This window comes from Lycorma delicatula, chromosome 2 (genome assembly GCF_047948215.1).
Source record: "Lycorma delicatula isolate Av1 chromosome 2, ASM4794821v1, whole genome shotgun sequence".
Classification (NCBI taxonomy): Eukaryota; Metazoa; Arthropoda; class Insecta; order Hemiptera; family Fulgoridae; genus Lycorma; species Lycorma delicatula.
In genome coordinates, this window is record NC_134456.1 from 177862184 (window position 1) to 177874455 (window position 12272).

The 12272-nt window shown below is 27.9% G+C and overlaps 1 protein-coding gene across 1 annotated transcript in view; it reads left to right on the forward strand.

Moving 5' to 3' along the window:
* LOC142320327 (protein THEM6-like) overlaps nt 1-12272 on the forward strand; it is a 172149-nt gene that overhangs the window by 54815 nt on the left and 105062 nt on the right. The gene's annotated exons all lie outside the window — the stretch shown is intronic.

A 12272-nucleotide genomic window follows, 5' to 3' on the forward strand; every position in this document is an offset into this window, starting at 1 on the left:
TAGTATTATAAACCTTAAAATTTGTAACTTAAAAAAATAACAAATAAAATAATAACAAGTAACAAATATATAGCAATAAAAGAATTCCGAACCGATCTGGCCGAAGTAATTTGTCTAATATTTCCAGCTTATTTTAAAACTTTTAAGGCACAAAATGTAAAAGTAAATATTCTAAACAACTTTCATGGGGAATTTTTTTTGGAATAAACACCAAACGGGAGTTTTCCCGATATGAAAATTTAAACATGAAAACGCTAAATAAATCAGTTATTCTAAAATCCAGTATTAATTGTAAACAAAGAATTACCATTGCCTCAGAGGATGAGATGAATTGGCAACTTTCTACAGTGCGAAAATATTATGCCCGACTGGGATTCGAACCCAGGACCTCCACACATTACCTACCATAGATTTAAACGGATGAAAGTGTAACGAGACCCAATCGAACAAATCTACAAATTCTACATTTTGAAATCGGTAATTCTTTTAAAAGTAATTTAATGTTTATTTAAGAAGATATTTCAATTATCTGTTTCAGCATAGCATCCTGCTGTCCTTCACAATTACGTTTTCTTCCCGGAAATTATTTTTCTAATAATTTAATCTTTCCTCCATGAATGAATACTTTCATTATACGTCAAGGTTTAGTATAATCCAGTTTTCCTTCTATTTCGGCTGGTGTACAAATATAATAAATTTTAGCTCTCCTTCACTATAGCATATTTATTTCCAATATTAACCAACTAGTGTTAATCATCACATCTCAAGCCAAACCTATTCAAATAACAAATTATTCAAATGATATTTCCATGAAATTATTCCGACGGTTTTAATGAAATACCGACTGACTGCTAACCAGTTACATTAAAAGAGTTTCTTCTCGATGATTCAGATTCTTTCCGGGTAGCCAAATACTTAATATTATGTTTGCTGTAAAGAATCTATTTAATTTATACTTAAAATGATTACGACATCCGTTGAGCGCCTTTATCAATAAGCACATAATTGTGACAATAGTAATTTTTTGGATCGTAATTACAAAGCCGTTGACCAAAATTTTAATATATTAAAAGCACTATTCGTAAATAAATCAGTATAATGAGCCTCATACGTATCTCTTTATAAAAAAAAATGAAAAATGGAAAAGTTAAAAAGTTATTAGTGATGAAATTTGAGAGATCCATTGAAAATACAATGACAAATAATGCTTCAAAATTTGAAAAAAGGTTTTAGAATTAACAAATTTTAATCAATTAAAAATTTTTAATCATACCATAGAAATCAAAGCTTTCAAACCAAGATCTATTTTATTCGGATCCACCAATTAAACCTATCAAATCATGTCTGAAAAAATGTTAAAGGCAAATAATAGATACAAAGTAGATTCACTTTTTATACATATTTTATAAAAATATGACTTATAAATATAATTTATCATCACACTTTCAGAGGATAAATATTTGATGTATATACATTCTATCTTCAAACTTTATCTACTTCACATAATATTTAAATGTTCAGTTGCCTTATCCGTTATTTTTTTCGATCCCACATTCCGTAAAAAATCCTATCGACCGAAACGACCAACCGATCGACGATCGAGCAAAAGATCTTTTAAAATAAAATAAAATAATTATAAAGATAAAATAATATTATCTATTTATAGGTATATGTTACCTAATTATTTCAATTACTACATGTGTGTGTGTGTGTGTGTGTGTGTGTGTGTGTGTGTGTGTGTGTGTGTGTGTGTGTACACCGGAATCCTGCCGTTGTTTTTATACACTCTTCAACAACATTATCGTTTGTTATCAGCACGTACAATAGTCGTAAAAATACGTACGGTTGTAGATTTATTTAAACAGAACTAAAATTTAATTATTTTTTAATAATCGATCATTATTATAAGGTTATTGCCATACGGAATGTGAAAGAGAAACAGTTTACTTGTGAGCCTTGACCTAACAGCACTACCATTAAAACAACTGTATTATTAATCACAATTAATTTAACCTGGCTGTTTTATAACAAGTAGTAGTAGTAGTAGTATTGTTTTATAACAAGTGAAGCTCCTCTATAAAGCCTAAACAGGTTAATAACCAGTTATTATATTCAGTACCTACGTATCTTTCCTAAATAGATGAAAGTGAGCGTACTTAAGGATGTTAGTAAACACAGATTTAATAATCTATACATCTACTATACTTAAATGGTTTATGGAATGATATTTCCATTGGAATTGAAAAATTAGGCATTAAGTTGCCGTAAGTTAAATAATTGCAGGTCATTAACTGATGAAGAAAACATATTTGCATTATTTAAAAAAGTTGTTTTTTATAATCGGTAAATAAAGTTCAAGGTCATTTATAAAACGTTTAATTTCCTAATGAAAAGAAGAATAAATGTCGGTCAGAACTTAGAAATTTAAATTCTTTTGTTTTTATTTTTACTCTTTTTTCCTCTTAACATTTCTTTTGTTTAATAAGAGAAACGTATCATAAACTCTCTTCGTTATAACGTATTATATCTTTTAGTATACATTTGCGTATATCTAACCTCATTAATTAAGAAGAATGTAGAATTAATAATTTTTGCAAGAGGCGTTAACTTCTCAGAACGTTTGGGTTATCTTATTTAAAAATAAATTAAAGACAAAAAAGATTTATTGAACCGCTGATTTCGTACAATTAACTATGTTATTGTTAAAGTAACTTATTAAAATTACTTCATTTTTAATAATTTTTTGGGAGTTCAGGTTTAAAAGGTTTTTTCAAAAAAAGTTTATTTATGATATTGCTAAAATTACTTACAAGTAATATGTTGCATTACCTGTAAATTAATATATTTTCATGCTATTTTGAGCACTTATTTTCCTAAAATTATTTTAAATAATATAACTTTTGGACGTTTAAAATGTATAATAGGAAGTTACAATTTTTATAAAACCAAAAAAAAAATTCATTGTGCTCTTCTTCTCCTCTAAAACGATATATACGAATATATATATATATATATATATATATATATATATATATATATATATATATACGAATATATATATATATATATATATATATATATATATATATATTCTCCTCTAAAACGTGTGTAAGAGCTACTCTGTATGTGTTATAGTTTATTATTAATTCAATTCTTACCTCTCAATGGATGTTATGTTTTGTTTTGGCGTGCCAAAAAATACAATTTTTCAAGGAAAAATTAAAAAATATTATATTTAAATATATCTACTTTTTAATTAATTTTTTTTTTTGAGACATCATTGAATTATTTGAAGCTATTCTCCGTTTCTTTTCATTCTGTGCTGATTTTTAACCTCAACATCCAACATTCTCAGCTGTCCAGTTTATAAATTGCAATTTTTGTCGTCCTCTGTAGGTTTTACCTTCTGTGCTGCACCCCTTCATCATCAAATTAACTAAACCTAAGCGTATGAGCCACCAGCTAGTTTGCTTGTTTGCATATGATTCTGGCATAAATTTCTCTCCTCTGCTATTCGTCTTCAGATTTATTCATATCGTTATTTATCAAACCATTTAATTTTCAACATCTTTTTATAATACTCCATTTTAATTACTGGTATTCTCTTTTTCTTTCTGTTTTGCTTATTTTCTACGTTTCATTGCTGTGAAGAGATAAAAACTCCACAAAAAAAATTTCTTCTTTCCTGCTAGCATACTTCTTTTATGCTCATTCCTGCTCAAAAACTTCTCTTGTTTGTTTCAGTATACTTTTAAAAATCTTTTTTGTTACTTTGTCCAGCTTTTAAACATTATGAAAGCAATGGAATACTACGTACTTTCATATTTAGCTTTCCATTAATATACTTTTTGACACATTTTATTTCTTTCATTTCACTATTATTTATTATCAGGCTGAGTTTTCCCTAGAAATAAATTCTCATGTCATTCAGAATTTGCTCTTATTTTTGGTTTATACTAAAAATAACCCTGTTTTAAATCTAAATTTGTAATTTTTTTGCTTTTCTTTTTTTTATATATTTCCTCTATCGTAAATTGCGATTATTAACCATTCCCGTAATCCACTTGAAATCTTTATTTGGAAATCTTTATACTAATTATTATGTTATTTTAATATATATCTCTTTGCAAAATATTATGTTATTATAAATTCAGATCAGTAGTTAATGATATATGAATTAAATCAGGTATGGGGACGTATGCTACCCCACACTTGCAAAAAAAAAAAACAGGAAAATATGGGAAAACCTTGAACATACTAATGTCAGAGAATAAAAAATGAATTGTAAAAAGTGGAGAAGTAATAACAACAAATATATAAGTAATAAATAAAATTAATATTATGTAACATAAATGAATAATATCAGGACAAATAAAATAATAGTTTGGAAGTTGTTACTATAAATTATTTGTTCTCGTTAATCGAAGAGGAAGAAATCCTTTTCTAAATTGACAGCGTAATTTTTGATTTTACATAAAGAGGAGGAAAATCTTTTATATGAATCGGAGTTTGTATTCTGTTAACAAAAGCAACTCAAATAAACTTGGCCCACAAAAGCTCGTAATCGTAGTGTGTAGTACTAATGAAAAGAATTCTATTGTTCACTTTGATAGAGGAAGGTATTTTTAATTTTAAATATTTTCATGTATTTATTATTTTTTGCAAAGTGTGAATTTGTAATCATAAATTCTCGCAGTTCTTAATTTACTACTAGCTGTCAGCAACGTGATTCATACATACGGGTACCAAAATATTTTCTGATAATCCAGATTTTTAATCTTCTTTCTGACTTCTTGGATAAGCTCCAAAAATATGTTACCTTTCAAACGTAAAAATACATAAGTGAAACCGGTTTGTTTAGTGAAACAAACCGGTTTCGTGTAACCCTACTTACTTTTACTTAAATCGTGTTATATGATTCATATATATATACACACATATATACACGATTATATGATTCATAATTAATAAAGATGAAGTACATTTTTTTAAATTATTTTTTTATTAGTACATGATGAGAGTACCCTAAAAAGAATGCCATACTTAGAACGTGACATGATAAGACCGTAGTAAACTGTTGAATTTAATATTTTGTAACCTTTATGTTAGAAAGCCGATTCTATTCCGCTGAACTTAATCTAATTCCAAGACAAGATGTATTCTTAAATATCTAATCTGGATTAAGATAAAATTATTTTGCAGGTTTTTGGTAAAATTGATCTTGTCTTTCAAAACTAAACTAGGTATAATCTTATATTCAAATATGATAACACTTATATTTATTTATATGTAACATATAGATATTAAAAAAATCAATTTCCGTTAAAAACGTGAAAGTAATATTAAAAATATGTTACGCAAAAATAATTTGTTTAATATTTTAAAAACCCTCTGTATAATCCCTTGACCCCTAAAAAACTGACTAGACCAGTCTTTAAACAGATTACTGGTTTTCAGAGGGTCAAGAAACTAAACTGGCAGGAATTCTAAACATATAATACAGGTAATAATTACAAGGAATATTGATTTTACATTTGCTAACACATTCAGAAGTTAAAACTATTAGGTGTGCAAGTGGCACGTACACAATAGAAAATTACAACCGAATAAAGTTATTTTTATTATTATATAAATTAATACAAGGTTAAGATAAGAATACTAGACGATGATGAATAGCAGCCTAATTGTTAGAAATTATAATCACTAATTGTTAGTGAAATTATGTAATCTAATCAGTTTAATTGGTTTAGATTAGTACGTAGGGTAATTGCTTGTTTACATGTATCTTCAAAATACATCGTGTATAATATCACTCGAAAATAATAACTTTTAATAGTTACTTATGAAAAATAATAAGTAATTTCTTTATTAACATCATCATAAGATATATACAGTACACAAAATCCGTTACAAATTACTTAATTAAAATCAATATACTTAATTAAATACAGATTAGAATAAAATACAAGTTACACTTTTTTACAAAATAAACAGTACTTAATACAAACTATAATAAATATTCAAGAATTATTTAAACTCCTCACAAAAGTAATAATAGTAATTTATAGTAATTAGGTAACCCAAAGGAAAAGCGAATCAAGGTTTACCATGAAAGAAGAAAACTACCATCCTTCTTAAATAGAAGAAACATCCTTCTTAGAAGAAACAAGAAAAATAAAATAATATTCTTGCCTGGTCCACTAAAAATAATGTTAAGCAAAGTATAAAAAACACGTGCCAAATTTAATCCACAGAAACTTAGTAAATCCCATCAAAATACAAAATTAAAATTATATAACGTATTTTTTAATTTTACGTCCATAAAAAATACAAAACGATATTTTTGTCATTGAAAAATTTTAAAATATTAAATCAAGAATACCATAATGTTTACAACTACACAGCTATTTCTTTTCAATTCAAAAAATGGATTTTTTTTTCAATGTAAAATGAAATGAGGAATATAAAACATACTTGCAACAATCCAATATTAGTTTTAGGAGCAACAAGGTTAAATTAATCGCTAATATTATAATACCTATGATACACCAAGTGATAAATCCCCACTATAGCAATAAAAAACAGAAAAAAATGAACCATTCACGTAATAGTAAAATTCATAATTTTTAAAATATAATGGCAATTCCTGATTTGAAACACAAAACTTTAATTGTATAAATTTAAACGTGTGGCCGACTATATAATCATATGCGTCACCTCAATGTGCAATATCGTAGAAGAGGTGAGATTGTATCAAATAACGTTATTTATATTATATTTTTATAACATTAATAATAATAATGATTATTTTCTAATATGTAAATTCAAAAAAATTGTGGCGGGTTCTGTTTGTTCATTTGCAACAGCATCTCGCGAGAACCAACCGACAGATTCTTTCACCCAGGCAAGGTTTTAAGACATAGATCGAGGCTCTAGCTCCCTTGGCGGTGAAGTTATGAATTTTTTCTCGTCAAACGTTTTTGTTCTTTAGTTACTAACATTTTATCTTTTCTAATTTAGTTCCAAATTCAGGTATCTGTAAGGACTGTATTTTTTAATGTTATTTATAAGTATTATTCTCAGAATTGTTTAACTGTCTACTCTATTAAATAATTGGAGGATCGTATCTCACTTTCATATGAAATAAGTTTAAGTGAAGTGCAGTAAAAAGTGTGTAATGTAATTTAATAGGCGCACAAGGAAGTTATGTGGTGTCCACATCAATTTTTTTGTATTGTTTCATTTTAAGTGGATTTAAAAAAAAATAATTAGTAGGTATCTCACTCAACCAATTCACCAAAGGTAATAGAATTTTATTTCATTGGCAGTAAAACTTTAGTAGATGGAGAAACTAGAGAAATTATTAGAAACAGACCGAAACAAACAAAAAGAGTTCCCATGTTGAAAATAAATCTCCTGGCATCAAACACAGATTTAGGAATTTGAAGAATTCTAATCGAATGTGAAGATTAAAAGCAGCCAGTAAGGAATCCAAAATAACCTTCTTGATTATTCATTCATTAATCATAAAAAATTAGTCTTTTGGACGTCGTGTTGCAAGAATATTTTATAAGTTAATCGAAAAACAAAAAAAGAGGTTTTGAAAACTTTGAGAAAAGTTCATGACAAAAAGAAGAAAAAGATTGCTGAGGTATGGACAAAGGAATTGATTTCAAGAAGAGTTCAAATAAAATTGATACAAAATAAAAGAATTCTGAATCTAAAATATATTTTTAAACAATGAAAGGATTGAATCAGTGTGTTAAAACATGTCATATGTAAAAAAAAAACTACCCTTATATTTTTAATTTCTCTAATCCCTTTATAACTGTAGTAATGTTTATTTAATAATCAAAATACATAAGTAGTTTTTGAACTTTGCAATTATTTTATTTAAATAAATATTTGTGTTGGAATTAGGGAAATTAACATTATTGAATTGTATAATAATATCTTTTCAATTGATCAAAACCAATCTTTTTCCCGTATTGGTTATAATATTGATTTTCCTTAATCAGAGTAAATCAAAGTACAGAGATGCCTTTTCCTCGTAAAGTCCGAAATATCTTTTCTTCGTATTAATTTGAGTTCAGCGTATTTCATGATTTGTATTACTCTACCTATCCGCTTATTATCTCTATTTATGGCTGAGTGAATAATGTGGAAGAATGGTTGAACCGGTTGAGCAAAATCAACGATAAATTTATTTTAATCCTTAATTATTTCTTTCAAATATTTTATTCAATAATTTAGATACCCAATTTAAAGAGAGAGAGAGAGTTTTTTATTCGTTCAGAGTGCAATTTTTTCTTAAATTGGGCAAAAAGGGGGTATATTTATAAGCGTATAAGATTCTATCCGGCCTCCGTAGTGCGAGTGGTAGCGTCTCGGCCTTTCATCCGGAGGTTCCGGGTTCAAACTCCCGGTCAGGCATGGCATTTTCACACAAGCAACAAATCATTCATCTCATCCTCTAAATCAATGCCTAACGGTTGTCCTGGAGGTTAAACAGAAAAAAAAAAATATTCTAAAGATTTTATTAAAGTAAATTTTAAACAAATTAATAATTACATTTTTTGTGTGAAATAAATACGAAGATAAAGACAATTTCGGCAACAAAGTACAAAGTTTTCGTTCATTTCTTTTAAGTACACCAAAAATCATAGAGCTTAAATTAATTACAATGATTTTATAAAGAAATTGGGAGAAGATAAGTAATCAATATTTTTTTATCTCTTAGATTAATTTACGATAAGATAAACAAAATAATCGATTAGGTGATGGCTTGAAACTGCTTACGTATCGAATTGGCACTCGCTGAATCACTCCTGGCTACGCTTACAGCAAATTTATTTTTTTGCGTTAATAAAATTTGATTTCACTCTACAATTCAATTCTTAATTCATTCGGTTCTTGTTTCTACAAAGAAAAATTCATGAAACATTTAAATTTCAGCGTCAGTCTAACTGAAAGGATCGGATTAAGTTCGCCCGTGCTGTCAATAACATTACAGAATTACGAAATCGGTAATGAAACAGATAAGTAACCTCAATCTTAACCGAAAATAATTAGATATAATTGATGAAAATTGACTGATGAAGTCAATTGATTGTGTTTATGAAGTCATAACACAATACTTCGTAGTATAAGTCTTTTGTGTGATTTACTAATTGTGTGAATTTATGCGAGTAAAACTTTAATGAGAAAAATAAAATTACTTTTTAAGCAATATATTTTTACACTTTTTGACCTGAAATTCCTAAATAGGAAGTTGGATAGAAATAGTAACAAAACAAGCTAACCAGATAATTCTGCTAAAATTATATTTATAAAATGATCCAAAACAATTTCTAGAGAAGTTCTTTTTTTTAATTTTTCACGTATAGAAGAAATATTTTAATTGTAAACCGTAACAATTTTTGGGTCTTATTTCGAAAGCGGAGTATAATTAATTAATTTTAGTTTTCTGAATTACCAATTTTGTTAAGTAAATTATTTATGAATTAAGTAATAATATATAATATTAAACTGATAATATTTATCTTATCTGTCGTAGTACTAATTATATTTCAACCTTTCTTATCATAGTTATATCGCTGGCTGAGTACTAGGTGCAGTCAGTTATTCCAGTGGTGTATTATGTGTGTTTGCTGAGCTTATCACTATTTATTATCTTCATCCGATATGGGTTTGATTCGTAAAGTGCAAGGTAAACAACATTGAGTTCGTTTTTTACAAGGTAAAGAGGTTTTACATAATCCTAGGATTTGCGTACAGGATGATGAAATGTCTCTTTCGTTAAGCGACAGGGAAGATAAATGGCGTTGTTCAAATGCAAGTTGTCGCAATTCTCGTTTAAGGAGCGTACGTGGTTTCAATCCAACAAACTGAAATTGGAAGATGTTTATTTTCTGTCCGCATAGATTAGGGAATATACTAGCTTTAAGTTTTCTAACGAATAATTTGGTGTAGGCAGTGACGCTGTAACTGATTGGAAAAATTATGTAATGGATGCGTGTGCGGATATGTTAGTTACTCTTGTAACCCAGTAATATGGTATAAACATGGAAATTAATGAATCTCTTTTTCAAAGCAAAATACAATATGGGGATTGTATGCTCTCAGCAATGGGTGTTAGCCGGAATTTTTAGAGAAACAAAAAAATGTTCCGTATATGCGGTCCGCTATCAAACGAAAGTCACGTTAAGTACAAGAGTAAGTGAAGGAGTGTATTACAGCTGGGATGAATATAATTTCTAATTCTTGGTGGAGTTACGATGATATACCTAACCTAAAAGTTTACAATTTTACACATCAAGTTGCTAACTTTGAAGATCCAGTTACCGGGAAGCATACACAGTGGTGAGCATCGTAAAGACGGAATCGTAAGGAGAGGTGGTACATCGAAATCTACGCTAGATTCCTTATTTATGCAAATTCATGTGGCGCCAACTTTACATTTTGATAAAATTTTACGAAATAATCACCTGTTTTGTTCTCCACAACAGATAAGTATAAGTATGGTTTATTTATTATTATTATTATTATTGTTATAGCAATTTAAGAAATGTGTTCGCTTTCGAAATAAGACCCCAATTTTCCACATAAACGTCTTTATTTATTTCTGAGTTATTAACAAACCCTTGAAATGTTTCAACCAAAGGTTCTGCATTAGTTTAGGTTCTGTGTAAAATTATGTTTCATCGAGCTGCTAAGTAAATAATCGTAAGAAACCCAAAATTGAGTTTTGTTTCTTTTATCAAGACAGTAGCATGTAATCAAATTTTCAGATCAACAGATGAAATAACCGTAATAAAATGTTGATCATTTAGTCATAAAGGAATTGTTTTCTTTAAAAATCTTTTAATAAGTTTTTTTAATAAGATTAATCTATATAACACATACAATAATTTTAAAAACGTATACATAAAAAACGACTGATTTTATTTAAATAATAAGAATTTATAAGAATATTTACCCCAGGCTGTGCAACCATTTAAACAGGTTTAATGATAAAATTAATAAAAATTCTTTTATCGATAAAATTGATTACTGAAAGCTTGAAAATTACAAGAAATGATTATCGTTCGTTTCTGTTTACGTAGTTATTTTTTTTTGAGAATGAATTAATTTTCTAACTGCTTCAAAATATTATTTGATGATACTGAAGTCTTTTTGTTAACAAGACTCAACAACATTTTAATTCATTTCATATAAAAATAAATAAATTTAATTTTTTCGTTTTAATAAAATTTTGGAATAGAAAAGCAGAAAACAAAGTTGCAATACGTTTCTGGGATTAATTTTTTATTCCTATATAGTGGAAAAATAATGATAATGAAATAAGTTTAAAAAATTCAATAAAAAAATATTTTTTAAATCGATATATTAATCGTTAATTTAAAATTTAAAAAAATGATTAAAACATATGCAATAAATAAAAAATAGCTTTTTTCGTTTTCGGGAGAAAGGGTAGAATTTGGGGACAAACGTTTTTTAAATGGTAAGATAGTTTAATATAAACTGGGATTATGTTTGCGAAATTTTGAGAAAATTATCCCCAAAGAAACTATTTACCTCCCCCCCCCCATGGAGATATTAACCCTAAACCTTTACCTCTCTCTCTCTTTTTCTGTTTAGCCTCCGGAACCACCATAAGGTATTGCTTCAGAGGATGAATGAGAATGATATGTATGAATGTAAATGAAGTGTAGTTTGTACAGTCTCAGGTCGACCACTCCTGAGATGTGTGTTTAATTGAAACCCAACCACCAAAGAACACCAGTATCCCTAAACCAACAAATTGCCCTATATACATGAGTTTGTTTGAAAATTTCAACGAAATCTGTTCATCCAGAAAAACTTAATTAAGCTTCTAACACGCCAACACACTAGATATGTAGCTACGTACGATCATTACCCCAGTTTTTGTTTTTTTTTTGTTTTTGGACTCCCTGGGTCATGAAACGTCAAAAAATACAAAGAAACCCGTACTCCACCTTTTTGACTGATTACCACACTTTCCTTCCTGCAGCATTAATCTAGCTAGAGCTATGATGCCAGGGAAGTAAAATCTCTGCAGTTGAAGATGCTATTTGTACTCCGGCTTGTAATTAAATTATGAATAGAGGAATGAATATATCGTAAAAAAAGCCTTGGAATTGACGCGGCTAGTGATAAAAATTAAAATCTACTTTTGACTTTTTTACCTTCTTTATTTTTGTACTTATTATTCCAATTTAAAGAAAGTTTATTTAAATGCTTTTTATTAG